The 16653-nt window shown below is 46.9% G+C and overlaps 1 protein-coding gene across 2 annotated transcripts in view; it reads right to left on the bottom strand.

The window, feature by feature from the left end:
- ZNF469 (zinc finger protein 469) overlaps nucleotides 1–16653 on the bottom strand; it is a 245244-nt gene that overhangs the window by 15113 nt on the left and 213478 nt on the right. Inside the window, exon 4 of one of the 2 annotated variants that reach the window (XM_053399953.1) lies at nucleotides 4955–5025. The exons of the other annotated variant lie outside the window; for it this stretch is intronic. The gene's annotated coding sequence lies outside the window, so the exon portion shown is untranslated. The remainder of the gene's footprint in view (nucleotides 1–4954; nucleotides 5026–16653) is intronic. 2 annotated transcript variants of the gene reach the window in all.

Raw genomic sequence — 16653 nt, 5'->3', positions numbered from 1 at the left:
ATTGTTTGTATTTTGAATTATTTATGGGGGGGGGGTGAGTACCATAATATTTTCAGCGCTTAGGGCCTCTCCATCCGGCCCAGGTGCGAACAGTAGGAAGGACCAAGCTTTTTTGTGCAAAAGTACCTTTGAGAAACCCAAGCTATTTACAGGCCTTACGGGGGGGGGGGGAGTCCACACTCCTGACAGACATACCCAGCTGCGGCAATCAGCCCCCCACTCCCACCAGCATCCCTCCAGCACTTCAAAGGTTATTATAAGTAATTTACCTCTGGCTAAAACCTGCTGAGGGTGGCATTTTTATTGCCTTAAAACGATATTTCTCTTAGCAGGAGCAGATGACAGAAGTGCCCCGCCTATGGCTTATAGTCAGGGGAAAGCTCTACCTTTGATTTCTTAAGCTGGGCTCTCTGGATTTCTCCCTTCACCCCCACCCCCCACCCCCAGATTCTCTCCTGGCACCGATCATCGTTTTATGTCCAGAAACAGCTGCTCTGCCCTTTTCTTCTGCTTGATTGCTGGCAGCTGAATGGCAGCACAGCCTCTGTTGGTGCAAGGCCTTGCGCAGAAGGTGACTTGACTTGCATGCAAAAGTGAAGGACACCTGCAGAGCCCGGCAGCACCTACTTGGGGCCAAAGGGGGTCTCCTCTAGTCCAACATCCTGTTTTCACAGGAATGCTCCAGTGGTGCCTGTAAGCAGCACATGAGCACCAAGGGTCTCTTAGTCTGTGATGTTACGACTGTGGGATTGGCTCAAATACATGTGCCAGTCTTGGGCACTAGGCACCCATGTGTGGAAAGATGGGCAGGCCCCCCAAATGCAAAAATCTGGACATGGGGCCTCAGAGGGGCACATAATATGTTTTATTGCATGTTGACCTTTTTTTGGGGGGGGGGACAATTTCTGAGATGACATGGAAGATATTTCAGGGTCATTCCCAAAAGCCATCCTCTTTTCCAGGATTAGCCAACATAGTAACCTCCAGATGTTGGATGACAGCTGTTGAAAGGCCAGCTGAGTTATACAAGGGAAGCCACAACCACCTGGATGTTTGATGCTCCAAGGAGGGTCCCATAGTGACAGACATGATTTTCATGCAAAAGGTCCCAGGTTCAATCTCCAGCATCTCTGGTTGAAACCATCAGGCAGGAGGAGATGGGAAAGGCTTCCTTCTGACCTTAAAGAGCTGCTTCTGGTCAGAGCAGACCAGTGGTTTACTCTGGGGTGTCTTGGACAATGGTCAGGGGTGCCGAGGGCAACATTGGCCTCTGTCCCCCTTCCCTCCTTCCTCTGATGCCCTCTTGCATTTCTAGCTCTGGCTTGCATGGCTGTTTATTGCAGTGGCCCTGGCTACAAGCTCCCCAGGTGAATGGTGCCTCTAGGGCTGGCCAGGAGAAGCTTCTCAGACACCTGCAGGGCATTGTGAGGAGGCACCTCTCTTTGGGGTGGGGCAGCTCAGAGACCAGGGGGGCAGCTGTGGCTGCCCAGAGGACTCCCGATGAGAGGAGGCTAAGGGAACACTCCACAAGGAAGGGTGTTTGAAAAAAGGTGAGAGGCTGCTAGCTCGGCAGGCAAAGGGTGACATAACTGGGCTCCTGAGCCCCACAGGTTGTCACAGAAAGAATGTAGTTGGTCAAAGGAGCCGTGGACTAAAAAAGGTTGAAAACCTCTGGAGTAGACCAAAAGATGTAAGGATCCAATGGCCTGATTCAGCAGCTTCCTGTGCTCATATGTCACATCTAACTATGCACTTAAAGCTCTTACACCAGAGTTTTCCTCCAAAATATCCTTGGAATGGCAGCTAGTTCTGGGTCTTGTAAGAGCCCTCAGCACCCATAACAAGCTATGGTTCCCAGGATACTTTCGGGGATGCCATAACTGTTGAGTGCATGGAATGGATGGAATGGATTTGACCACAGGCACGTGCATTTACATCATGCAGCCAGCTGAGGGCTTTTGTCTGAGCGAAGCAGTCCTGCCTACTGCATCGAAAGGCCTGCTTTTTGAGATATAAGTAACCCCTCTCAAATGTATTTATTCTCTTTTGCTAAAGGCTCCTGTTATCAATCTTGTGAGAGTCTCTGGCTTAGTCTCCTGACTGGCCCAGAAATAGCACAAAGCAGGGTCTTGAGGAGGCACTCAAAAATGTGTAGGCACTGTATGGTGAAATCTCAGAAGCCAAAGAGATTGCCAAGTAAGATTTCTGGTCATCAGTGGGTTGGGTCTGCCCACACTCTTTCAGCTTAACTTTGCAATCTTAAGGACTAGCACCTTAAAACAAGAAATAAATAAGGATGCTCAGGATGCTAAATTTTGCAGCCAAAATTGCACTGCGAGGTCACATGTTGTGATGATGGTAAACTATATGCAACTTGAACCCACAGCTATTTGGAAAGTACTTCATGCTTCCTCTTAGCAAGGGTACCACAGTTGAAGGGAAAAGGCTGTAGCTCAGTGGTACAGCATCTGCCTTTCATGCAGAAGCCTCCAGGTGCAGTCCATGGCATCTTCAGGTGGGACTGTGAATGTCCCCAGCCTGAAACCCTAGAGAGCTGCTGCCAATCAGTCTAGCTAGTACTGACCTAGATAGAGCAATGGTCCAACTCAGTAAGAGAACTTCCTATGGACATTTGCAGTCGGTGTCAACTGCTTCATTTGCCCTTACTACAGGCTCAGTATTTGAGCGGGAGTAATTTGGTGCTAATTCCTCAGCTGACATTAACTTTAAGTGTAAAGCAGCTTAGATTGGTTATTTCCAAGTGTATTCTCCGGAAAGTTGGATTTTCTTTCAGCTCTCATTTTGAAGCTTGGGGAGGGGGGACATATGTGGGGCTGTCAAAATCTCCAGCTAGGCAACTGGGCTGATGGACAAGTACTCTACCAAGAGATCTAACCTCGGTCACTTTCCTTCCTGCTGCTTCTACTCCCAGCTTGGGAACCAAAATGTTGCAGAAGGGGTTGCCTGAGGTCACTGGCTGCTGCCTCTTTGATCTGCCCATTTTATCAGCCCTGTCCATCAACCAGGACAGAGTCTGATGCAGCCTTGATAGCCTTAAAAAAGAAAACAAAAAACCACCTCTCCACAGTTTCACACTTCGCTAAGCAAAATAAATCCCAGCCCGACAGAGGTAGCTGAGAGGGTCCTATTGCTCTCCTTCTCTGCCAGCCAACAATGTGCCACTTGTATGCCATTTGGAGCCATGACGGGCAAGCCTGTTTACTGCTGCTGAAATTTGCAAAGATACCTTGCCAAGACAAAACAACCGACAAAACCAGAGCTAGTTACATTATCACAGTTGGGTTCACTCAGCCACATAAAGAAGGCCTTTTGGAATGATTTTTTTTAAAAAAAGCCTTCTCGTGGGGATTCAATAAAACTTGCAACATTTGCATTGCTGGGGCCTAGGCTGATGGCTGCATTATTGCAGGCAGCCAGAAGACATAAATGCTTTGCTTCCAACTCAAGCAGTTGATTCCATGAACAGATAAGTGGAGGGTGTGTGGAAGAGAAACACAGGGAAATATAGCAACATAAGGAAGGATCTGAGTGACGATGCATGCTCCTGGCTGCCTCACCGCAAAAAGGATGTTGTAGAGTTGGAAAAGGGCAACACAGATTATTAAGGGGATGGAGCGACTCCTCTACAAAGGAAGGCTGCAGCATTTTGGACTTTTTAGTTTAGAGAAAAAGCGAGTGAGAGGCGACATGATGGAACTGTATAAAATTATGCATGGCTTGCAGAAAGTGGATAGAGAAAACTTTTTCTCCTTCTCCCATAACACTAGAACTCTGGGGCACCCAATGAAGCTGAATGTTGGAAGACACCCAACAGACAGAGGAAAGTGCTTCTTCACACAGTGCATAGCTAAACAATGAAACTTAGTCCCACAGGAGGCAGTGATGGCCAACAAACTGGAAGGCTTTCAAAGAGGATTAGACAAATTCATGGAAGAGAGGGCTATCGACTGGCTGCTAGCCATGGTGGCTCTGCTCTGCTTCCACAGCCAGAGGCTGTAATGTAATGCTGAATACCAATTGCTGGAAACCACAGGAGGGAATAGGACTCCTGAGCTCGGGCCCTGCCCACCGGTTGCCTAGTTGCCATCCCCGTGATCATTTCACGTTGCCCTTTTCTGAACCTTTTCCCACTCTGACAACTGCACCAGACTTAAGACACCTGCCACTCTGGAAGCTGAAAAAGAACCCTGGTAGCTGGGTGGATAAACCTGACACCCATGGATTATCCCAAAAGTATTCCCCATTGATTCAAACAATGGCACTTTTAGAATGATTCCAAAACATTCCCCATAGATTCAAGTAGGGGCCCGCAGCCAGCATGCTGAGGAGGGAGGTGGGAGGAGGCTTCAGCCATCCAGGTGAAAAGGTGCTCAGTGACTTTTCAGCAGAGAAAAAACAGATCCCACGCAGCAGAAAAGTAGCCACTGAAATCAAAGCTGCCTCTGAGTGCCTCTTTGACTTCCTCCACCAACTTATTAGTTTTAAGCAATTTCCCCGAGGGGGGGGAGGGAGGGGGAGGGTTAATAATGAAGCAAACCCTTATATTTTGTGCATGGCAAGTATACAGAAGACCATTTGAGTGGCTCATCAAGATTTAAATTATATCCAGGCAGGTTAAACTGAAGCTTCTGAAGTCAAAAGTTTGGCTATGGTTATGGAAAAAAAAAAGTTAAATGGTTATTCCACCACAAATACACTCAATTGTTGTTGTTGTTGGTGGTGTGTGTGTTTTTAAATCAGTCTATCCTTTAACAGGCCCTGAATGGGGTTTTCTATTTTTTGATGGGCCCTAGAAAGAGAAATATATGGGTGAGAGGCGCAAGGGGATTATTCCAGTCTGCTGGGGGATTAAAAAAGAAATTCAGAACATTTGCTTTAAAAAGTCAAACAGCCCCTCCCCCTCCCACAGCCGCCACTTGTCAACTGGCCATACCTTGGAAAACTTCCGTCACTCAGCTACTGCTGGGTCTCGGCTTAACTTCCCGTGAAATATGAATTTCTTGGCTGCAAGCAAAGTGAAAAATATGTCAGGAATTTTTGTTTGGCTTGGCTGCCATGGCCGCCACAGATCACAAGCTCATTCAAGCACCTTGCCAGAGCTGGACGTGAAAGGCGCGTTCTCCTCCGGCTGTGCTGTTGGACGTGCTGGGAATGGGTGCTCCCGGGAGACTAATGTACAGATGTGCTCGGCTGCCGGCTCCGAGTGATTCAGCTGAGCTGGCTTCTCAGCACACACTCCACAGGGCAGTCCAAAGGTGCTGGCTGCCCATTCTCCCTTGAATCTGACAGTGGCTGCCATTTCAGGGCATCTGTCCTCAGCACAGGCAAGGGAGACCCGGAGACTGATTGATTCCCAGAGCCACTTCCAAAGCCTTTAGAGCGAAATCAGGGCAGCCATGGCTGTCCCAGCTCAGAGAGAGGGATGTCTATCACAGGCAAAGCTGTCCATTTCAGATTCAGTCTTTACAAAAATCTGTCAGGTTTTTTTAGTGTGCATTTATCCAAATTTACACATTTTTGTATGCAATTTTAACTAGTGTATACATCTTTTCCAATCACTTTTTGCATTTTTTGTATCTTATATGCACTTTTATACATCCTTTCCCCTAATATTATATGTATTTTGGTTCACTCTTTCAGAGGAAGGGTTTGCAGAACTGCATCACAAAATTCAGAGAAGGAATTTCAGAGGATGGGTGACTTTTGAGACTGAGCATGTATACCAGTCTTCGCTCCTCACGCTTAATGCCTCTCCTGGTTCTGGTAGACAGGGGAAAGGGAGCTTCTCACAGCAGGAGGGAGAGGCAGCTGTGCCTCTTCACCAGACTGACTCATCTCCCCCTACTCTCCTACTTCAGCTTCTGCCTCTGATTTTGGACTTCTCTCTGCCACAGACTCCCCCCACTCACTAAGTCCTGTTACCACTTCAGCTTCCAAGACCTCCTCCTCCCAGTCTGCTCTCTCTTCTCCCTCTGACCACTCATTGTTGTCCCACCATCAATTCCTAGGCTCAGAGCCATCTTCCCTTGGGGGTTCCCCAGCTCATTCCCCCAACTATTCCTCTGCATCCAACCAGTCTGTGGCAGTCATCTAGTCCAACCTTGTGCAGTGCTGGAACCACAGCTGAAGAATCCCTGGCAGAGGCTCTGTCTAAAAACCTCCAATTAAGGAGTGTCCTCCACCTTTTAAGGAAGTCCGCTCTGCTGCCAAACAGCTTTTGCTGTCAGAAAGTTCTTTCTAATGTTTAGGAACTTCACATCTACTTTTTTGGCAGTGGGGAGGAGGAAGGTGGGATAGATGTGAGCAAATGAAGCTATATGCACATAAGTGTCACATACGGTGGGACTCAACGATAAATTAAGTAGCAGCTTAATTCGCCTCCTTGATACAGTCATCTGCTCTTTAATCACAAACACACATCTCTCTTGTTAGGTATGTCTTGAACTTTAGATCAATTCATTTGGCTCAGGGCAATTATGAAAGGGTTTGTAGCGCACAGATCATTTTTCAGGGCTTTCAGCTTGAAGATTTTCTGCCAGCATTAAATTAATTCCTTTATTTATTTCAGAACCCCAAACCATAAAGAACTGTGTGCAAACAATTACATTTGATACGAATGACACCACCCAACCGCTGCAGGTTTCGATATCGTACAGAAATTGTCTAGAGGCGCAGGATTGACTGCAACTCCTTTGAGGGACTGTAATAAAGACTGAGTTATTTTGACATTTATTTAAGAAATATTTATCTCTCATTTTGCTTCTAAATGCTGCCATTCGCTAAGGAATTATCTGTTACCTAAGTATGCTGATAAATCTTCTAAGGTAAAAGTATATCTCTGATGCTGCCAGGAAAGGTACATTTAAGAATGCTTCCTAAATTATCAGCTGCATTTATCTTAATTACTTTGGTAAAAGTAGAATCTGGCATTAGGGTGAGTTAAATTGAATGGGCGCTTGTCTTTATCATATCACATATTTGAGATCATTTAAGGGAGATAAAAGGGACAGGACTTTGGTGGGGGTTGGGGGGGACCTCCAGGTGGCATTCAAGGATGGGAAATAGCAAGGAGTGTGCTGGGAGGGGACCAGAGGGGCTGTGCTTAGGACCAGCTCAGGATATGCTCTGGTTCTTTTACCAAGGAGCTTCAAGTCCCTGCTCAGCCAAGAAATTCACATTGTATCTTTGAGGCAGTCACCAGGTTAACCTACCTCACAGGGTTGTTGTGAGGATAACATGGTCCCTACACCTGGGATCTATTATTTGAGCTTATGTCACTGTATTTTATATTTTTCAGATGCCATTAGAAGCCACTTTGGCGCATAAGACATAAAATAATACTTTATACCGATATTCTCTTCAGTTATCGTTGTTGGAAATGGCTAAACACGTGGGTTCATTTCCCCCCTGGTGGTTTCTTTTATTTTGCTTCAGGTGTGTTTTGTGTTATGAACTACACATTTAACTAGGGGATGCCATCCCTGCCTGCTCTGCTGGCCAGCCCCATCTACCTGCCAAGCCCCCTTTCCCCACACCTGGCCAAACGCTCCTCCCTTTATACCTGGCCACTTGCCTCACCCCTCATCCCACCCTGCCCTTCACAGCTCACCCCAAGCCCCTCATCCTCTCACAGCTCACCCCAACCTCCAACCCCCTTTAAAGGAGGGTGGTAGGTGCTTCAGGTCTGTCAAACTGCTCTGTGAAGCAAACCCCCTCCCCCAATTAAACCATTCTATAGCCACGTTTAAAAGAGGAGGAGCTTCAGAGTGCAGTTTGGCAAGCCACTCTCTAAAGGGTCTCTCCTGCATCTGTTAAAGAGCTTGCCTGGCCGGCCTGCCACCTACCTGCCTGCTGTTCTGTCATCACACTGGAGTTGGCACAGCCGCCAATCAGCATCCACACAAACAGCAGCATGACGACAACATTACATTTTTATGTATACAGGAAGACAAATGGTTTTTTGTTTTAAAGGTCCCTTCTCCACCATAAAGTGCACTAGTGGGTTTTGGGCCAGTCGCCCTCATTCTAACCCTATCTCACAGGGTCACTGTGAGGATGAAACAGTCCTTTGGATCTGTAGCCTGTGTCCAACTAGATCTGCAGCACAAAGCAGATGTGCTACCATGATACTACAGCCCTTCCCACCTAGGTCAGTACTGCCAGCACTGACTGGCAGCGACTCCCAGGATTTCAGACGGGAGTCTTTCTCTGCACTACCTTCATTCCTGCATTGCAGGGGGTTAGACTAGATGACCCTCAGGGGCCCTTCCAACTACAATTCCGTGATTCTACCTGTAGATGCCAAGGATTGAACCAGAGACCTTCTGCATTCCAAGCAGATGTTCTGATACTGAGCCACGCCTATCCCAAGCTACGCCCATCCTAATTATGCTCCTATAATTTTTGCCAATTTTGTAAGTGAGCTTTCATTGTTTCTCTCTTTGAGAACTTGTTTCTATAAAGCACGATTAACGAGCATTTCAATTGTGGTTTCATTACCCCATTAATTATTCTGACCCAGAAATTTAGCTCAAAATGTTATCAGCTTAAAATAGGGGAGGCGGAAATCAATTAAAATGATTATAATTTAGTCTACAAAAGAAAAGTTGACTTAAAAAAACATTTTAAACTGAATAAGCAGTTCCTGAAGAACCAGTCACTCTTTCATGCTCTCATCTCCCTCATAGGGCTGTTGCGAGGATAAAATGAGAAGGGGGGAAGCCACATTCACCACCTTAAGCTCCTTGAAGGAAAAAGTGGTATAAGAAGGTAATAATAAAGAAGACCCAGAAAATTTGGACAGAGGGGGGCAGGGCGGGCGGGAAGAACAGGGTTGCAATTGATACACATTTCCAGCAGATGGCGCCAAAGCCAGCTGAATTGAATTTCCTGCGGTTAGTGCAAACTTCGAAAATTTATGCGATTAGCCTTGTTAAAAGAAATCCTAGTTCACTAATCTGCTTTTTAATCACTCAATTAGCAAATCATCTAATCAGAACCCCTCAACCAAAGTTTGAAATGAAGTTTCCACTATGGGAAATTGTGGAAAGTATTTTTCTATATTTTTCTATGCATTCTACAAACAGAGAGAGAGAGAGAGAGAGAGAGAGAGAGAGGTTGCAATAATCTCTGTGGTCTCAAGACATCCACCAATGCATAGTCTCAGAAACAAGTAGGAACATTTGGGGAAAGGGGAGAATGCATTCACCTTCCCCTCTCACATTGCCTCAGTGGTCTGAAATGTGCTTTGCAAATATGATTTAGAAAACCACACAACTGGGATTTGCAGGCCTGTCATTCATGGAACAGCTGCCGGGCAGATGCTGCCTGTCCTTGCTGGTCTCCTCACCATCACAGGATGTTCCCTGCAGCAGCTGGTGATGGCATAGACACTCTTTTTGTGAAAAAGCTGCAATCCATGCAGTTAGCCACTATGCACAAGCAGTAAGTCACAGCCTCTGCTGCGCACACGGCTGGCCCAAGGCGTTTTGCTTCCTGAGGCAATGGAAGATGATGCTCCCTCCCATGATACAAATGGCCTTTAATCTGACTTCGGTACAGGGGAGAGTGGGAGAGTATCTTTCTGTCCTCCAGCAACTCTCTCTGTCCTTCAGCAACTCACCACCTCCACCCGCTTTGCACCTTCCATCTGACGCAACCACTTTACTCTGTGTCATGGTAAGGGTGGCCCCACAAAGATCCTTTCAGTGGGAATAAGTAATTTTAACCCCCATCCCACAGTGGAAATGGCTGTGGCTCAGCGGCAAAGCACTTGCTTTTCAGGCAGAAGGTTCCAGGTTCAATCCCTGGCATCAGAACGAAGGGCTGGAAAAGAACCCCTGGAGATCTGCTGCCAGCCAGTGTCAACAATACTTAGCTGTATGGGCCACCAGTCTGACTCAGGGCAAAGCAGCTTCCTGGGTTAGAGGATAGTGATAAGAGTCTGCTTTTCCTGTAAAAGGCCCCCAATTCAAGCTCGGCCCTGGACAGCAGCTGTCAGTCAGTGCAAACAGCACTGAGTTAAATGGGGCAATGGGCTAACACAATATAAGGCAGCTTGCTGCTGTAACGCACAGAGAAAAATCAGGTCTCCAGACGGAAGGCGTAATAACTCCCCAACCACCAATGGCTTGCCCTCAGATTTTCTCTTTCTAACCGCTTCTCCAGTTAGCATCCTCCTACTTCTTCTAATTTCTCCTGAGTTTAGGCAACTGAGTTTAGGAACTCTACGAGGAAGGAAAGCAGAGCCCCACACGAGGCCAGTGCGCACGTCACAGCTGGAAGGAAAGCTCTTAATGACAACCGTTTCTGAAAGGAATGCGAGGCCAGCCTGCCTGGGCGCTGGTGGATTTATGGCTCCTGTGCCCCCACTTCACCCTCTCCATGAAAGAGCAGAGTGTGCAGAAAGGAATTTGCGCTCCAGGTGATGGGGAAGTGCGGAGGCAGGGACCCTGCAGATCAAGCCCCTCTGAATGGCCTCCGCACCTGACTGAAGCCCTTCTGCCCATGGGGTTGGAAGAAACTAGATTGCAGAAGATGTTTGAGCAGGTCTTCAGAATCTACCCCACCCCCTGCCACCAAGCAGCCGTCAGAGCAGATGACAGCAATGCACCTGGTGAAACCCATACTTTCTGGGCTTTATTTTGGGACTCCGATATGTCAGTGCTGAAAAGAGACATGAACAATATTTAGCCTAAGGGTGGGGGTCCTTTCTCAGCCTGAGAGACACATTGCTTTCTCGGCAAACTTTTGAGTAGTGGTCAGGGACAGAGGCCAGAGCAGGTGAATCAACAGATGTACATTTTCCCTTTGTACAGTTGCCTAGTTTCTTGTCTCTGTCTCTCCATCCTCCATCCAGCAGGGTCTTCTTATTAGGTCATTCCCTACTGCTGTGTTTGAAACTTAATCCTCCTTCTCCTCCTCTTCTGGCCGTGCTTCCCCCTCTATATGCAGATAGGGGGCAGGACAGAGCATGCGTAATATTTTTGCTGAGGCTGCCTCAAACTACCCCACGCATGTTTACTTCCCATCAAGTCAGAGCTGGTGGGGCACATTGACACCAGCACAAGCCATGCACACTCCTTCACAATAGGTCAAGCTGGACTTTGTTGAATTCCACATGAGGAACCAAGGTCTTCATTCAGACTGAGAGAATTCCCAAGCTGAGAGAAAAACAGAAAAGCAAACCCACAGGGTTGCCGTTTCATTTGGGCTGGCTAGATCTCATTTCATTTCATCTGACTGACAGCAGGAGCCTCACACTGGTAGTCTCTGGCATGCTGTGGCCCAAAGACCAAAGCGAGGAGAAATTCTGCCTAGACATTTCTGAGAGGTTTCAGCTGAGGATCAGCTGAGCGGGGAATTTGGAGGAGAAGCAGAATACACCTAGTGGGTGTCAAGAGGCAGGAGTTCTTGTCTATATTCAAGGCTTTTGTTCGGTCCAAAACCTTAAGCAAACTGACCTAATTTACAATTCCTGGACTAAAATACAGATCAGAAGAGTTACCCTTTGGTTTTCATACTCCTCTGTTCTTGCCTTTAAAACATAGCAAAATGGGTATATGAATAAAAATGGGTATTTTAAATTCAAATGCACACAAAGAATGTATGCTGCAGGGCAAAAATCAATCAAAAACTACACAACTTTTTTACTTGGTTTCTAATCAAAGAGTGATATGGAAACAGAAATGTGAGAATGTTGGAAACTGTGTTATACTGGATCAGATTATTGGTGCATCTAGCCCAGTATTGTCTACACTGACTGGTAGAGGCTATCCAGGATTTGAAGCAGGGATCTCTCCCAGCCCTACCTGGAGATTGAACCAGGGACCTTCAGTGGATGCTCCACCACCACACTGAGCTCAGCTCCTTCCCTGAGGGATGGTCTCATGCACAAGCAAAACTGACAAGGACCAGGACAGAATGATCTGTCCATCTTTACTGTTCTTCATTCCAACTTGTACTGATGCTCTAAACCAGGGGTGGGAAGCCTGTGGTCCTCTAGATGTTATTAGATTACAGCTCCCATCAGTGCAGTCAGTGGTCAGGGACGCTGGAAACTGGAGTCAAACAACATCTGGAGTGCCACTGGTCAACCACACCCCTGCTATAAACAAACTGGTTTGGCTATCTTTTCTTCTCATCAGCAGGACTAAATGCTAGGAGTTTGTGCAGTGATTCCCTGGCTCCTTCTCAAAAAGACAATCCCCAGCAATTCAAGACTGTTTTCTTTGCAGGCGGGCCATGGCCCAATACGGAGCTGGAAATGAAGTCATGCTCTGGATTCCACCCTCTCCCTGCACCTTGCTCTCTTCTCTCACTTTGAGTGATCATTTTAGGCAGGGGATACCTCCAACAGGGTTTTGCACGAGGAAAGGAGGCCTGATGGATAACACCAAAGACCCATCTAGTCCAACATCTTATTCTCAAAAGCACAACAACACTCTTCCCCAGCAACTGGTATTCAGAAGCACACTGCCTCTGACAGTGGAGGGAGAACACAACCATTAGTAGTCATTGATAGCCTTATCCTCCATGAATAATCTTTTAAAGCCATGCAAGCGAGTGTCACTGTCTGTTGTGGAAGTGAGTTCCACAGTTTATATAGGGTGCGGATGGAGAGGAATTCACACACCATCCTTCAGCCACTGAAACAGCAGTTTCTCCATTCCAGTGGTTCTCAAACTTTTTTCTCTGGGCCACACTTTCAGAATAAAAAATTGCTTCCTCCACACTGATTTTTTTATTATTATTGATATGAAATACCTTGGGAAACAAAAAGAAACAACTCCTAGCAGTGCTTGATTTATAACATAGAACACAACTACTTTATAATATGATCATGAGGCATCCAGAAAGTATAGAACAATGCAACTACATAAGAACATGAATCATTCTCAAAATATATTGATTGTCCTTGAATCTTCATGCTACACTTGCTATCCTCTCTTGCCACAACAATGTGGTGCACCACACCCTTTGAGAACCACTGCTCCAATCCTTCATTTCATGTCCTTCTTCTCTGGACTCCATTTTTTCCTTTTATGTTGTGTCTATTAGATTGTGACCAATGAATAAATAGCTTGTTGGCATGGTGCGCTGGTTTAGTCCACTGCTGGTGAAAAGTTCACCACTGGCATACCGGAGTCCCATTCTTAGAGGTGGCTTTAGAAGGGGATCAGGCAAATGCATGGAGGAGGAAAGCTGTGATGGCAAAATAGAACCTCCATGTTCAGAAGCAGTATACCTCTGAATACAATTTGCCAGCAGGTAGCATCAGGAAAGGGCTGCTGCCTTCATCAGTGGGATCTTTGGGGGCTTCTAGTAGGCCAAGGAAGGAAACAGGAAGCTCAATACAACAGGGTAGCTCTTATGAAGGAAGGAACATAGTATTGGCCTGGCACAGGGCAAACCCACCTTTAAGGCCTGCTCTGGTCTCCTTGCCCCTCTCTTAGAAAGCCTGGGCTTTGGAGTGTATGTGTGTGTGCTATTATGCTATCAGTCAGTTAGTGATCAGGCCTTTGCTACAGCAGACTCCCCAGTCTGGAGACTATTCCTCCTCCAGATCTCGATCTCGTTCCGTTTTAACAGTTAAGAACTACCTGAAGGCTTTGTCTGTTTTCCAGGTCCTTTGACGTGATCCAGCAATGCTTTCCTTTTAGAGCATTTCCCCCCTTTTCCCCCTTAAAAAAGGTCCCCCCCCTGCTGTGCTGTTTTTATGTACAATATCCAGACCATCATCTGGCGTGAGAAGAGGGCATACTATATGCAACTCTCTCACACATGCACACACGCACACACACACACTATTCCAGCTCTGCAGTTTGTCGAATTCTCTTTCCCCTTCTGCCAAAAATTAATACTGCACGGCCGGCTCAGCTGGGCAATATCTCCTGCTTAGCCATGAATGCTGCAGCCCCTGCCAAGTCCGTTGTGCAAACTTGATGGTTCCTACGTGGTCCCTCAAATCACCAGCCCTGCCTACGTTGAGCTGAATCTCAGTCCAGTGTCCAAAACAAGCATGGGGTGTCAGGCTCTGTGCCATCCAGCTCTAACCCCCAAACTCTGACTCTGAACACCAGGCAGTGATGCCCTTCAGCAGCATCGCAGAAAAGGACACTGGAGGTTAACAAGGATGATTTCAAAGTGCAGGGGAGGGGGATACATGCCAAAAATGGGGCTAGCAAATGTGGGGCCATGGGTGGGTTTAGGGGAACCAGCTCCAGAGTTTTTACAAGTCCAGGGCCAGGGAAAAGTGGGCAGGATCATATTTTGTGCAAAAGCAGACCCAGGGCCAGATTCAGACCTTTAGAGGTCCTAAGCACTGAAAAGATTATGGTGCCCCTGCCCTGGATATCATTCAAAATAAAAACAATAATTTTTTTAAAAAAAATGTTCTTTGAAATGATGCAAAAGTTCCATGTATGCTGAAAATGCACAACGCAGACAGGATCTGATTTCCTCATATTATTTCCATCTTTGTTAGCGAAATCCCTCCTCCCCAATTTAGGTGGGGATAAGTAACAAAAAGAGAACGGAAAAATGGGGGGGGGCAGTTGTTGAGAGTAAGGAAAGCTAACAAAGTTTTGATTTTCCCCATAATGACTACTTTGATGCTTTAAAAAATCAAAATCAAATGTTAAGTTCTTAAAAAAAAAATTTAAATCTCTCTTTTTGTGCCCCTGTTTCGCTGGTTCCTTGCTTTGGCTCCTCAGTGAGCAGACCCAAGCTGAAGGCAAAGCAGAATCAAGGGCAGAAGGTCTAGCAAAATGTGATCATTTTCAGATGATGTGCCACAATGTAAGGGGGTTTAGGACAGAAGTATGACGGAACTGCATCCAAAAACCTAGCGGTGGAGAGAGACTACCGAAAGCCAGAAAGCAAAGGGAACTGGGCAAACATCAGGTGGCCAGCTTCAAGTTTCCAAATGAGTCAGGAAGGGTAGGTGCCCAAGGGCAATGGGGGCTTCTCTGGAGGGCACATACATATCCCTCTGAAACAGAAGCACCAGCCCAGCCTACTCTCGAGCAACCTGCTTCTTCTTCTTCTTCTTGGAAGTTGGGGCCATGGGTAGTCAAGTTAGCACCCCCCCAGTCTTATTAGTGGTTATTAGGCCATGGAAAACCTATGCAGGCCAATGCCCGTTGGGCATAGCATGACAGGAATCGGCTAGAGACTGCAATTTGCTTGGCATCAAAACAAAGCCAATGAGCGCATGGCACACAAGTCACCTCTGTGCCTTCCAGCCGGTTCGCAAGCCTACAAAAACTCAAACAGCTACAACAAAAAAGCACACACAGACCATTCCTCCAACAGAAAATGTGACAGCAATTAAGCAGCCCTTCCTCCTCCCCTCCCCTTCCAGGGAAAGGATCCCTTCTCTCCCAGCCACTAGCCTTGTCCATCAATGAAATAAAGTGTGAATCGTAGATCTGTCTAGGAAAACATTTCTCGCGGCGAGTAAACACACACTTCATAAACTGCCCCGGCTGCCAGCAGCAGACCAGGCGAGCACAGACCCGGCCTTTCATAAAATCACTATCTCCCAACAATGGCATGCTACAGACCCAAAGATCCCGAGGAAGGGAAATGCTAGAGATGCCTGGGGTTTCTGAAAACAGGCCCCGTCCACAAGAGAGGGTGATCGAATAAAACCGATATTCATCAGCCAGACAAGCCCGTCCTCTGTTTGGCTGGGTGGCTACTTTCTCCGGCAAATCAAAGTCCCCTCCCTTTGCAGCCTTGTGTATTTTTCTTCCATCGGTTCAAAAAATGAAAATGGAATATTTCAGAGGGCCTGGAGAAAGGGGGCTGTGAAAATATTTTCCTTGCACTGCCACCGCGCAAGCCAAAGAAGTATTTTCGGCACAATGATGACTCTCTCTATTCCGGCACGCCAAGCCTGACGTTAGATAATAAAGAGAAGGAGGCCTGCGAGCGCCAGGTGTTGTGTAAGGGCCACTGTTCAGAAGGCTGCAGTGTGGGTCAGCTTCTGCATTCCTCCTTTTGAAAAGCATAATGTGTGTGTGTGTGTGTGTGAGAGAGAGAGAGAGAGAGAGAGAGAGAGAGAGAGAGAGAGAGAGAGCGAGCTGGCAGGCAGGAAGAATAGGAGAGGGCAATCTAGAAATGATTTAAAAGGCTGAATTAAAGAAACTGCAAGGAAAAATAGGTCCTGACGGTTGTCAGCAGCAATGCTCACACACTCTTCCTGCCCTCTTTGCTGCATCTTCCCACTAAAGTCAAGCCCTCCTGACAAGTTGTGGCTGCTGTTTGCGGCTTTCGCAAAAGGCCAAACGGTCAACTGCATCTACGAGTGGCTCCTCTTTGGGTCCTCATATCTCTCCTGGAGGGGCAACAGGCTGGGCATTTGCTCCCCTGTAAGGGCTTTGCAGCTGGACATTCGAGCTCTAGATCAGAGGGCCAGTGGCAAAAGTGGGCAAAGCAACAAATGCAGATTTTTACTTCTGTACACTTGGCTTGTTTCTACACAAACTCACAGACAACCCTCTCTTTCCTCCAGCCAGGCAAGCAAGATGCATTTTCAGAGTACAAGGACACATTCCAAAATGGCAAAAACATTCAGATTTGGGGCAGATAGGAGAAAGTACTTCTTTGTGCAGCACAATGTTAAAC

Source organism: Podarcis raffonei, chromosome 8 (genome assembly GCF_027172205.1).
Source record: "Podarcis raffonei isolate rPodRaf1 chromosome 8, rPodRaf1.pri, whole genome shotgun sequence".
NCBI classification, from domain to species: Eukaryota; Metazoa; Chordata; class Lepidosauria; order Squamata; family Lacertidae; genus Podarcis; species Podarcis raffonei.
This window is presented reverse-complemented; position numbering and strand designations above follow the sequence as displayed.